The sequence below is a fragment of the Schistocerca gregaria genome, chromosome 11 (genome assembly GCF_023897955.1).
Source record: "Schistocerca gregaria isolate iqSchGreg1 chromosome 11, iqSchGreg1.2, whole genome shotgun sequence".
In the NCBI taxonomy this organism is placed as follows: domain Eukaryota; kingdom Metazoa; phylum Arthropoda; class Insecta; order Orthoptera; family Acrididae; genus Schistocerca; species Schistocerca gregaria.
This window is the reverse complement of record NC_064930.1, coordinates 17092812-17104544: the sequence shown is the minus strand read 5'-3', so window position 1 is coordinate 17104544 and position 11733 is coordinate 17092812. Positions and strand designations below refer to the sequence as shown.

The 11733-nt window shown below is 43.1% G+C and overlaps 1 non-coding gene across 1 annotated transcript; it reads left to right on the top strand.

Annotated features, from left to right (window-relative positions):
* Positions 1-367: 367 nt before the first annotated feature.
* Positions 368-442, top strand: Trnal-caa (transfer RNA leucine (anticodon CAA)). Its single transcript has one exon. It is a non-coding gene; the product is annotated as a tRNA-Leu (tRNA).
* Positions 443-11733: the final 11291 nt, after the last annotated feature.

Genomic DNA, 11733 nt, shown 5'->3' with positions numbered 1-11733 from the left:
GCTCTCCTGCGAACCATGCAGAACTAGTACTCCTGAAAGAAAGGATATTGCGGAGACATGGCTTAGCCACAGCCTGGGGGATGTTTCCAGAATGAGATTTTCACTCTGCAGCGGAGTGTGCGCTGATATGAAACTTCCTGGCAGATTAAAACTGTGTGCCCGACCGAGACTCGAACTCGGGACCTTTGCCTTTCGCAGGCAAGTGCTCTACCAACTGAGCTACCGAAGCACGACTCACAGCCGATACTCACAGCTTTCTTTCAGGAGTGCTAGTTCTGCAAGGTTCTCAGGAGAGCTTCTGTAAAGTTCGGAAGGTAGGAGACGAGATACTGGCAGAAGTAAAGCTGTGAGTACCGGGCGTGAGTCGTGCTTCGGTAGCTCAGTTGGTAGAGCACTTGCCCGCAAAAGGCAAAGGTCCCGAGTTCGAGTCTCGGTCGGGCACACAGTTTTAATCTGCCAGGAAGTTTCTTGAAATTATTCTTTAACTTTCGGGAAACAGGCATGTATCGGGAGACCAAACCTCCTACTTACCGTGGCAGCATGGGCGGTATTGCAGTTATTATCCATCTGGCAACTTGCGTTTTAGTTGTCTGTTGGTCACTGATCAATCTCTTTCCATTGTAAATATAAATACGAATTGTCACCATATATCACCAGCATAACTTGGTCTGTTTTATTTGATGTAGTCAGTAACATTCTACATCTTTATTATGGATATCTGCAGCCCTCTGCTTTGTACCGCGTAACATAGCGGTGTGTGACGTGACTGTGTTGGTGTGTGAAAAAGAGCTCACAAAACTAAAAGCACGAATTCGAAGACTTCGTCCGCATGTGGACACACTCTTCTTCAGCACGGCAGTGCCATACTACACACGAGCGCTGCGACATCTGCAGCAAACCGACGTCCTTGGTTCACTGCCGTCGATCATCCTACACACAGTCTCCATTTTCGTCTTTGTGCAAAACTAAGAAAAACTTCTAGCACTTCAATTGTTTCAAGTGGTGGAAGCAGAGGTAAGGTTGTGGCTCTGTTAACATAGGCAAACAATATACTGTGACGGTATCAACAAAATAGTATTTAGTTGGGGAAATTGTTCTGGTTCCCGGGGTGAGTGTGTTGAGAGATAAATTTATAGACGTGAATAATACAGATGCAGAATGTTAATGAAGTTTGTTTTATTTAAAAAGCGTTGCGAGTTTTCACGTAAAACATCTGTCGACATTACTTTCCAGTGCGTCCTCGTACGGTGGATGTCTGAGAAAATACGTACATTGATCAAAATAAGTGGTGACATGAGTGCTGTTAACAGCACTACGTTTAAAACATTTTAACTGTATGGCAATTGCAGATTAATTTTATTTGCAGCTAGCGCGATTATATGAGTGGAGGAGTATTAAATTTAATGGTGAGCATTTATGTAATTTTTAAGCATTGTCTGTATTGCCTCGTCCTCCAATAACGCTGCCGATCGGTAGCATGACCTGTTGTCCGTCCATGGTTTTTCAGAACATCGATTCAGTGCTGAACCGAAGCTGCTGGCTTGAGTTATTAAGCCAGGATTATCCCGTGCGTCGTGGGTCACGTATGCCATTAATCTTTAAAAAAAATGGTTCGAGTGGCTCTGAGCACAACGGGACTTAACATCTAAGGTGATCAGTCCCCTCGAACTTAGAACTACTTAAACCTAACTAACCTAAGGACATCACACATCAATGCCCGGGGCAGGATTCGAACCTGCGACCGTAGCGGTCGCGCGTTTCCAGACTGAAGCACCTAGAACCGCTCGTCCACACTGGCCGGCCATTAATGTTTCCTTGAATTATTAATTTCAACAGGTTTTATTTATTTTTGCGGAATTGCGCTACCAAAATAATGGAGTTTTGCTCTCTAGATGCTGTTGAGAATTTCTGCGTCTTCGTACCACCATATTTTTGACTATATCTGTTGATGGTATCCTTAATATTTTTCTATACGACCCTTTCCAAATGCCTCAAATTTTTTGCCTGATACAGTCCATGACTCAGTTCCATAGAGTAGGATACCGAACGTGTAACATCGAAGTAGTCGAGTAGATGTTTGTGCTGGTGAACAGACGTGCCACTTTAGTGCATCTGACCGCCCAGGGGAACAAAGGGCTGCCCCTAAGGTTACTCAACAACGTACGGGCTTCCGCAGTAGGCACATGGTCCCTGCACCCATGCTGACTGCTCTTCATGGGCGTCGAAAGCTTGAATTTGCACGCCGGTACCACAACTGAAAGTCCACTGAGTGCTGCAGGTGGCCTCTCCATATTAATCACATTTTATGCTCCATCGGACAGATTTCCATCGGCGTGTAACGTCTGAAAGCAAACACCCTGCAACCCTGACGGAGCGTTATGGTGTGGGCAATGTTTTCGCGGCGCTCCCTGGGTGATCTCGTTATTCTGAAAGGCACAATGGATCAACCCTAGTACGCACCTATCCCTGGGACCATATCCACTCGTAGATGCACGTGTAACATAGCTCGCAGTGTATGTGCGTGGTTCTGAAAGCTCTAGGAGGAATTTACCGTACTGCCCTCACCGCCAAATTTTCCGCCTTTAAACCCAATCGAGAATCTGAGGGGTCACCTCGATCGAGTAGTTTGTGCCACGGATCCTCAATCGATAAAATTCTATCGCAGCTGGACAGGTACTGGAGTCGGAATGGCTTCTTATCCCTGTCATTGCCTCATTCACTCTATTCCTGTACGTCTCATGCTGCAAAATGCGTTTATTCGGGATTTTAACACATGGTCAGATTACTGCGACTGGACAGTGTAATAATACTAATAAATTTCGCGTATTTCAGTGCCCTCGTTTAAGTCTTTCAATTGGACGGCACTTTGCCGACTTGCTTATCATTAACGTACACCAGTTGTCCAACCGGGGACAGGGGATCGGCAGTTTAGCGTGGAATCCGCACCACATGTTGTTTCTACCGACTCCTCATATCATTGAGAGGTGAAGGCTGGATTAAAAGCAGACTGAAAAATCTATTGGTTCATCTGGGATTCGATCCCGCGATTCTCGATTTGCAGGCACGCGCTGTGCCGGTAGACCAACAGGTCCAACAGACGGTAATCGAACTGTATTTCGTCGTATTTTACGTCAAATAAATGTGCTGTGGTGCAAGCCAAAGTAAATTCACGCTACGGGCATCAGTTCCGAACCCAGAAAAATGTGCAGCCAGGGCAGTATTGTAAGTAAAAATCAAACTCTTCCATCTTTCTTAGCGAATTACAATACATCTAGAAAACAAACCAAAATTGTGAAAACATTTCATACAAGATTACTGAAAAAATTTTTGTGAGCGTAAGTAAACGGGTATGATAATATACATGGAGGTGGATGAAAAGTAGTGGCAGTTCGGTTATAATTCACGCCAGACTTCACTGACCAAAATTCACTTTATGACATTTCCGTCTCGCGTCTCGATCACTTTCCACACCCACATGAAAGATGTCATACACTGTCAGTGCATCCATCTGTGATGATGTCTCGCTCGGACCGCCATATGGTGTCTTATCGTTTGCCGTAAGGCGTGCCACGAAATACTTCGTTCATTTGGGCGATCAGGCCATAATTACTCTACCGGATGAATACGGTGGATGTCCCAGTATGTCCCGATGCCACGTACGCGGTGCTCCTGCACAGGGCTCGTCGTTTGGCGTCGTGCACTGTCGTGAAAGTTGATGGAATGCAGCGCTGGAAGGAAAGATTGTTGCACGCTCCGACCACGTGCCCTTCCAGTCTTGACCCAAGCACGTTTTTCGTGTTTCCCAAACATACTATTAAGGCACTTGAGCTAGCCTCTCCAACTTTGAAGTAGTACACACAGCATCTTACTCAAACACAACCTATGCCGCTTACTTTACTACTTCAGCCCACCATCTATCAGCAACAGAAAGCGTGCGTACCAAATGACTCTCATCCTTCATGTTACGGCACTGTGCTGCTATTTTTTATCCAACACATGTTAAGATGCATGTGTGACTACTTGTTATCTCCCGTCTTGGTAGTGGCCTAATTATTGGGAGGTTTTAAAGTGCGCTATCTATACCGGGTGTATGAAAAACAATAATACAATCTGGCCCGTCTATATTTCTGAAACTAAGAAACATATAGAAATAATTTTGATTTTGATGAACAGAAACTGAAAAAGTTTTTTCATCCTTTTCATTGGTGTTCAATATGCATCGTTGAGATGCACGGTATGTGTCAATGCGGTGTTCAAATTGTACCAACACTGCAGCAAGCTTGTCTGGAGTAACAGTTTCCACAGGTGCTGTTATCCGATGTCTCAGTTCATTTATTGCTGTTGATACTGGAGGTAACGTAGGTACATAAACAGTCTGTCACAAAACCATACATATATAATCACATTTAATCGGGTACGGTGACCTTGGAGGCCAGTAATCTAAGGGTGAGTCAGTTAGTCCAGTGTGACTGACCCATCGTTCAGAAATCGTTTGATTTAGAAATTCCCACACTTCCAAATTCCACTCTCGCGGTGCCCCATCCCATTGGTAAATAAAGTCGTTCGAATCAAACTGTGGGATAAGAAAGTTTTCAAGCATATCGAGATATATGCTTCCTGTAACAGTGTTTTCGGCAAAGAAAAATGAATGATACACCTCTAAACTGCACAATACACATTAAATTTGAGAGAGCCTATTTTATGTTGTACAACTTCATGTGGTTGTCCCGTACCTCATATTGTCACATTATGGAAGTTCACCTCTCCGTATAAATGGAATGTTGCCTCGTCACTAAACACTAACTGTGGGAGAAAATAGCCATCCTCCACCTAGCCAAGAGTGAAATTACGGAACTTCACACGATGTTATCACCATCACGAAGAGCTCGCAGTAGCTGACTTTAATATTATCTGATGCATAAACGTCGACGCATAGACGCCAGACGGACATCGGGGGCGTACTGAGCTGTCGAGCTGCACGGCGAACGGATTTCTGCGGACGCCTCGTGAAACTGTGAAGGATGCGTTCGACGTCTGTGTCAGGCATTCGGGGACGGCCCGGCGATTTGCCTTTCCGCAAACATTCTGTTTCTCTTAATCGTTGATGCCATCATCTAATGCTCTGTGCTGTAGGAGGATCCGCACAGCACCTTGTACGAAAGTCACGCCGAACACTTATTACTGCCCACACTGCGCAAAATGCAGAACACAAAACGCGTTCTGTCGTCGCGACACCAGTTTCACTAGGACTGAAATGGGCGGACAGTGCTGCTGCCATGCGGTAACCATGTGAAGCCCGAGGGTTTGCTCTTTCCAGCAGTACGCCATTCACGCACATATGTCGAATGACATAATAGTTACTTTTTTTAAAAATCGGTTGATTCTTTTTGATACACCCTGTATATTTACACTCTAATCTGTACCACCAAGAAATTACTCCAGTGCGAAGAAAATCGGTAGATGTGATGTACGTGTAGAGGCAAACAAATGATAACCCTTGCCGGAAAATTGGGTGATTCATTCAGGAGAAAGTCATAGCGCGTTGGTGCACCACTGGCCCTTAAGCAATCAGCTATTCGGCTTGATCTTGATTGAAAAAGTTGGTGGATGTCCTCCTGACGGATGTCGTACCATGTTCGGTTCAATTGATTCGTTACATCGACAAAATCCAGACGTGGTTGTAAGGGGTTGCCCGCATTGCTCCAAAATTGGGGAAAGAGGCGGCGATCTTGCTGGCCAGTTTATTGCCTGGTACATACACACAAATGAAACTCTCAACATGTGTGGTGCATAAAATATCGTCGACACTGAAAGCGTTCCCAGCAGAGGTTAACCCCTCGTAATGACATAAAGTGGTCATACCGCATATTGAAGTTCACTACTAGGTGTCTGGATACTTTTGATCGGATAGTGTATTTCAGAATGTTAGCAGTGGCCAGAAGTTGGGATATTTGGCTTTCCGCTTAAGGCTGGTGCGGGTCAAGATACCTCTAAAAATATACACATCTGGCAGCATTAGAGGAAAATATCCATCAAGGCAGCTGTGTTGCGCTCTCTACATACATTTGTTCTCGTGGGCGTCATAGCCGCCGTAGGCAAAACGCCCCCTGGGTTTTATACTGCGGAAACGGTAGTCGCGCCTGATGAGCTCTCAGAAATTATGAAATGTTTTCGCAGATTTCAATTATCGTGGGACAACAACTGTACAATATACCGTAAACATGCAAGGATGTTCCGACATCCCTGTTACAGACTTGTCGTGTAAAGGGGGACCGAGTACATACTACTCGTATTCTGTATTCTAACCCATCTCCTGCAACGCACCGTTTCTTCGCTACAGCCATCGGAAAACACGTTGGTAACGCGACCACTTGTACAAGTAAGTGATTAGGTGTGACCCAGTACAACAATAGTGCCACAATTCCACTCATTAAAAGGAAACTTGATAAGTTTTCAGAAACACTGTTCTTTACAATACGGCCTTTTCCAACTCGGGTGCGCTGCGTCTCTTTGAAGCACTGCAGTCACCCCTGCTGACGGTGAACGCACCATTTTCTCAAAGTCGTTGCGCAGTTGTGGCGAAAAGCGTATGCCGTGAAGTCGGACGCTGCGGAGAACGAACGTGATAAAGGCGACGAGCTTTGCCATACAGAAGGATCATGTCGGTGTATTCGGCAGAAGTGCTCTCCTCAATGTTGCTCTGATACTGAGAGACACGTGAGTGACGCACGAGCCATGTCAGAGTGTCAGGACTGACGGTGAATGACATCCGACGTAAGCTCCTCCCCCCACCCCCTCCGCCTCCCACGATGACTACCCTGCTGCATACCCACCTAGCAAGCATGTATTCAAACGGCTGTAGCACGGAGAGTATACGATTCCGTACGTGGGTTCCAATTCCAAATATTGTCGCTTAGTTCCTTCTAAAAGTGCTAGAATTTCGAAAAAGTTCTGTATCTGTCCAGTAAACTGTACAGCTGGAGTCATTCCACATTCGAAATATCCTATTATATTTCAGGATTTCGGTGTTATGGCACTTTGCAGAAACATTACTGAATTTTCGTGTATATTGTTATCATTAAAGTCAAGTACCATTTCTGTCTCCATAAAATAAAGCATTAGTAACATTTATACAATTTCAAGCACTATTTCAGTTGAGGTTTTAGGAAAAAATATTTGTATCGTTCTGAATATATCGGAGAGAAGGGATATAGTTCCTACAACAAACTTGAAGAAAATCATTTTGGGTACTAGACCATGCCATGATAAACACTGAAAAACCAAACTACCGATATTTCGACCATCTTTTCAGCGATCCTCTTCAGGGCGAATAAATGCCAGGAAATTTCACATCAGAGCACACTCCACTGCAAAGTGAGAGTTCAATTAGGGAACAACTTCTATTTCATCTTCTTCACCTTTCATTAATTTCCCGAATTCCTCGTCCTTTTTGTTTGTTGCTGTCTTTATAAAGGTGTTTCACAACTCATGTTACACATTTTTTGAGCTTGCAGTTTTACGTAGAAACTCATGCCTGCAAACGTAACGCAACGACGCCGTGGAGCATCAAAGTTACAGGCGCCTGCTCCGGAAAATGTATGTATATACAGGATGATCCGTGATTGTGTTACAAATTTTCTAGGATGATGGAAATAGACAAATGTATCGATTTGAGGTAAGAGCCCCTGTACCGAAAGTTGTAAGTGAAAATCGTTATCCTACTTCTGACAGTGGAATACAAGTACTGGTACTGTTGTTTCTAGGACTGTAGGGTAGGCAACTTTCAGAGGCGGCAGTATAGACCAAAACAATAAAAAATGTGCAGTAAACATGGACTCTAAACTGCATGCTCCTGGAGCTATAAGCACTTGTTCAACAGTGGAGATGGGTTTCACGCTAGCGAAGATGAACAAGTGCTCATGGTTCATGATGTATACATTTTACAGCCTATGTGTACTGCACATTGTTTTCTTCTTTCGTTCCGTACCACCCCCTCTGAAAGTTTCCTGTCCTACATCTTAGCAACAACGATAACGGTACATACTGTCAGAGGTAACAGAAAGGTTTTCTGTTATAATTTTCCGGTACAAGGACATAATCTCAAATTTATACATTTATTCCATCTGCATCATCTTAGAAAGTTTGTAACATCTTCGTGGGATCCCTCTATTTTTGTAGGCGCCGATGCCTATAACTTTGACGCTCTGTAGTGTCGCTAGATGACGTTTTCAGAAGTAGATTCCCATGTAAGACTTGATCAGTTAATTCCCCTCTACAGCCCTGAGTAATGTGAAGCATGACTTGTGAAACACCCTGTATATAGAATGAATAACATCAGGGAATGGACTAGAACGCTGTCTCACTCACTTCTCACGTATTTACTTTCTTTTATGTCGTTCAACTCGTACAACTGCTGTCTTGTTTCTGGTGGCGTTCTAAGTAACGTTTCACTCGCTATATTTTATTCCTGGTTGCATCTTAAATTCAAACTGTATATTCTGGTCATCATTTTCAAAAGCTTTTTCTGTATCTAAAGATGTTATAAATATGGGTTCTGTTCCCTCCAAATGTATTTTCCTCTAGATCAGCTTCTGTAAGGTGCTCGATTCCTCTGTAAATAGTTTGTATCAGTATTTTCAGCTACGAGTTATCATAGTGGTGGTTTGACAATATTCGCACTGACCCCGATTTGCCTTATTTGGCATTGGTGCTATTACGCTTCTCGTTTAGTGTGAGGATTTAGCGGTTATTTCAGCTGGCGTAGACGTTCAGGAATGAAGCAGCAAATCCCGGCAGAGTGAGTCGTCACCAGCTCCGCTAGAACGCTCTGGTAGCGTTGCCCTGCGCTACAGACAATTGACTGTGTGAGGGACCAGTAGCGACACCTAGCAGCGATGTGGTGAACAGGAAAATAGTATTGCTAAAAGTTTTATCCACGCTTTTTAGCATTTACAATGGAAATATGGCACGGAATTTAGTAGCAAAAAAAAAAAAAAAAAAAAAAACAGCCATAGTAGCAGTCTCTCTCTTGCAATGCAACGTCAATGATACAATAGTACAACAATAATAGACCAACTAAACCTGTACAGGTAGTAATATAATTTCTTTTCTGACATGCAAGATACTTTGATATAAAGCTGAGCCTGAGAGGCTGTCATGTAATACCAACAGAAATATTATATGAAACATGTAGACCTGTCAATAAAGCCGTCAAGAAATTCGTTTTTTAAATAGTATCTGTTTAATTTAGCATTCAGCTCACATAAAACCAGGAGAATTATCCTCTTTCATACAAAGAAAGAGTTTATCCCATTAGTGACCTGTGTCACATCATAATCTCATTTTGACACTTGAATAACTCAAAAAAAAAAGCCTATGTTAGTTTTGAAAATACACTTAGTGACAATTAGTCTGGTGAAGAAAGTGTGCGTATTAAAATTTAAAATAAGTGATTGCAACAGTATAATGAGGTATATTTTGTAGTGTGGGAGTGAGCTCGACGTGGGATCCGAAGCACGGACCCCACGGGGGTGCCCGGCATGGGGAGGTTAGTGTTCGGAAGTCTGAAAATTCCAGCGCCGGCCGGGGATTGAACCCTGGCCCGGCTGGAGCGAATAGCCCCTGACGAGGCGCTGGAACGTTCCAGAACCCTTACCACTAGACCACCGGGAATCCCGGCCGTTTCCTGCTCTGAACTCGGTCTGGTGGCCGTGTCACAGTACAGCACTTCCTGTTGTCGGCTGTGTTTACATAAGACGCTGAGTGACGTAGTGTAGTCGGCAACATTAGAACGATGTGAGGGGGAAGTGTTTACCTCCGACTGGTATCTGTCCTCGTAACCCAGCTGAAGTAGCTTTACAGTTATCAAAGACATTTGAAATCAGCCTTTGCGACTGTATGCAGTCGACGCTTGTTAATCGTTTGTTTCAACCTGTTCCCAAATGCCTCGAGAAAACCGAAGAAACTTCACTAATCGAGGCGACTGTCATAGCAGAACGACCCACAGACGTTCTATAATTACAATTCAACGCTTAGCTTACACCGGATAATTCTATTTTTTTCATTAGTTGTTTTAACAATGCACGAAATACCAAAGCAAATTAATCAGTTGCAAATAAATTTCTATGTGTGCAGTTCATGTCCACATCGTAGATTTTTCGTGAAAACGTCGGGATAAAATCGTAACAGGTGTTTCATATTAAATTACATATTAATTATCAATATCTGTAATACAGTGGCCACACGGTTACTCACAGTTTTGGACTTTCGTAACACAGAAACGAGTTTCGACGCTGTGAAATGCAATAAGAAGTAGCAGGTAACGAATTGTTTCGGGGTTCCACCATCCATGCTGCAAACGATCATCGAGCGGAAAGATAATGTTTCTGATAATTATTAAAAGGCGAAAGCAAGCAGACCGGCGAGGCGAGTCGCCGCATCTTGCTAAAAGCTTATGGAATTGGCTTACTCAATGCAGGGTACAAAAGGTATTTGTTGGAGGTTATAGCTTAACGGAACGCTAAATCATTAACGGTTAGTCTGGGAACCGAAGTCTCAGATACAAATAAGGAGTGACACGCCAGGTCCAAAGGCATAAGGTCGTTTATAAAAAATTTACTTCCCAAAATTCATCCATTCCTGAGTTTATTCAGCATTGAAAAATGAATTTACGTATTTTCGAACATTTGTGTGTGCCTTCCGTTTCAAATACAAAAGCAAATAACATGAAAGAAAACTGGGAATACAAAAGAAAAAAAAGTCGAAATTTTATTTCGATTTTCCCTGATTTCATCTAGAGTGAAGTCGAGTTAAATAGAATTAATTATTCTAACTTTTTCTCTTAATTATTCGAACTTTTTCTTAGATCCTTTGAACTTCGAATTATGCATACTTCATTGTAACGGTCCCTTGAGCTTCGAATTTTCTAGAGTCTGCAGTAATGTCTAAAAAGTAAAAATAAATCTTCTCGTGCTATTATCCACGTTTCAGTGGATGCTGATTTGGTTGTCCTTTTCAGTATATCTCTATGATTATAGAGTCCTAATTAACGTACGCAACGCTGTTACAGTATAAACATACGTTTATTTTTACCAAAGTTGCGTAAGAATGCGCTTCTGCCATGCATCCCCACTCCCTAAATGCGCCATCAGGCAAAAGAAACTGAATACTCTTTCCTTTGTTTTTCACCCTTCATCGATGAGAAGTGATAATGACTTGGCAGCCGAGACCTGCTTAGCCTGAGTGAGTGCTTAAATGAAAGGCATGGACGAATAAAAATACAAAACAGATATATATGTAACGTCACGTAACCATGAAGAAAAGCAGACTTCGTTTAGTTTACCATATCAGTTAATTCTTTTAAAACATCGTAAGCGGAATTTACAATTTTGGTCGCTTTCAACATCTAGGAACGTTCTTTATAATAGATAAGTTTCTGATATTTACTTACAGCATTCTTGTGTCTTTTCCCCTTGCATTTGGAATTGTCTTCTCAGACTGCAGATTTCTGAGCAGCACTGATGCCATTAGCCTAAATTTATGTTGGTCTACAGCGCTGAGGTTGATCCCTCACCTGTTGTCTACTGAGAGATCATTCCAAAGTCTGGCAGGGAGCCAGAGGCTTTGCGAGGGGCCGATCGTAGGGCGTCCAGAGGAAGCTTCTTGGAACGCAAATTCAGGGCGTTCACAGAAGGTGAGTTTGCTCGTAGTGTGGAACTCTAATAATAGGCGTGT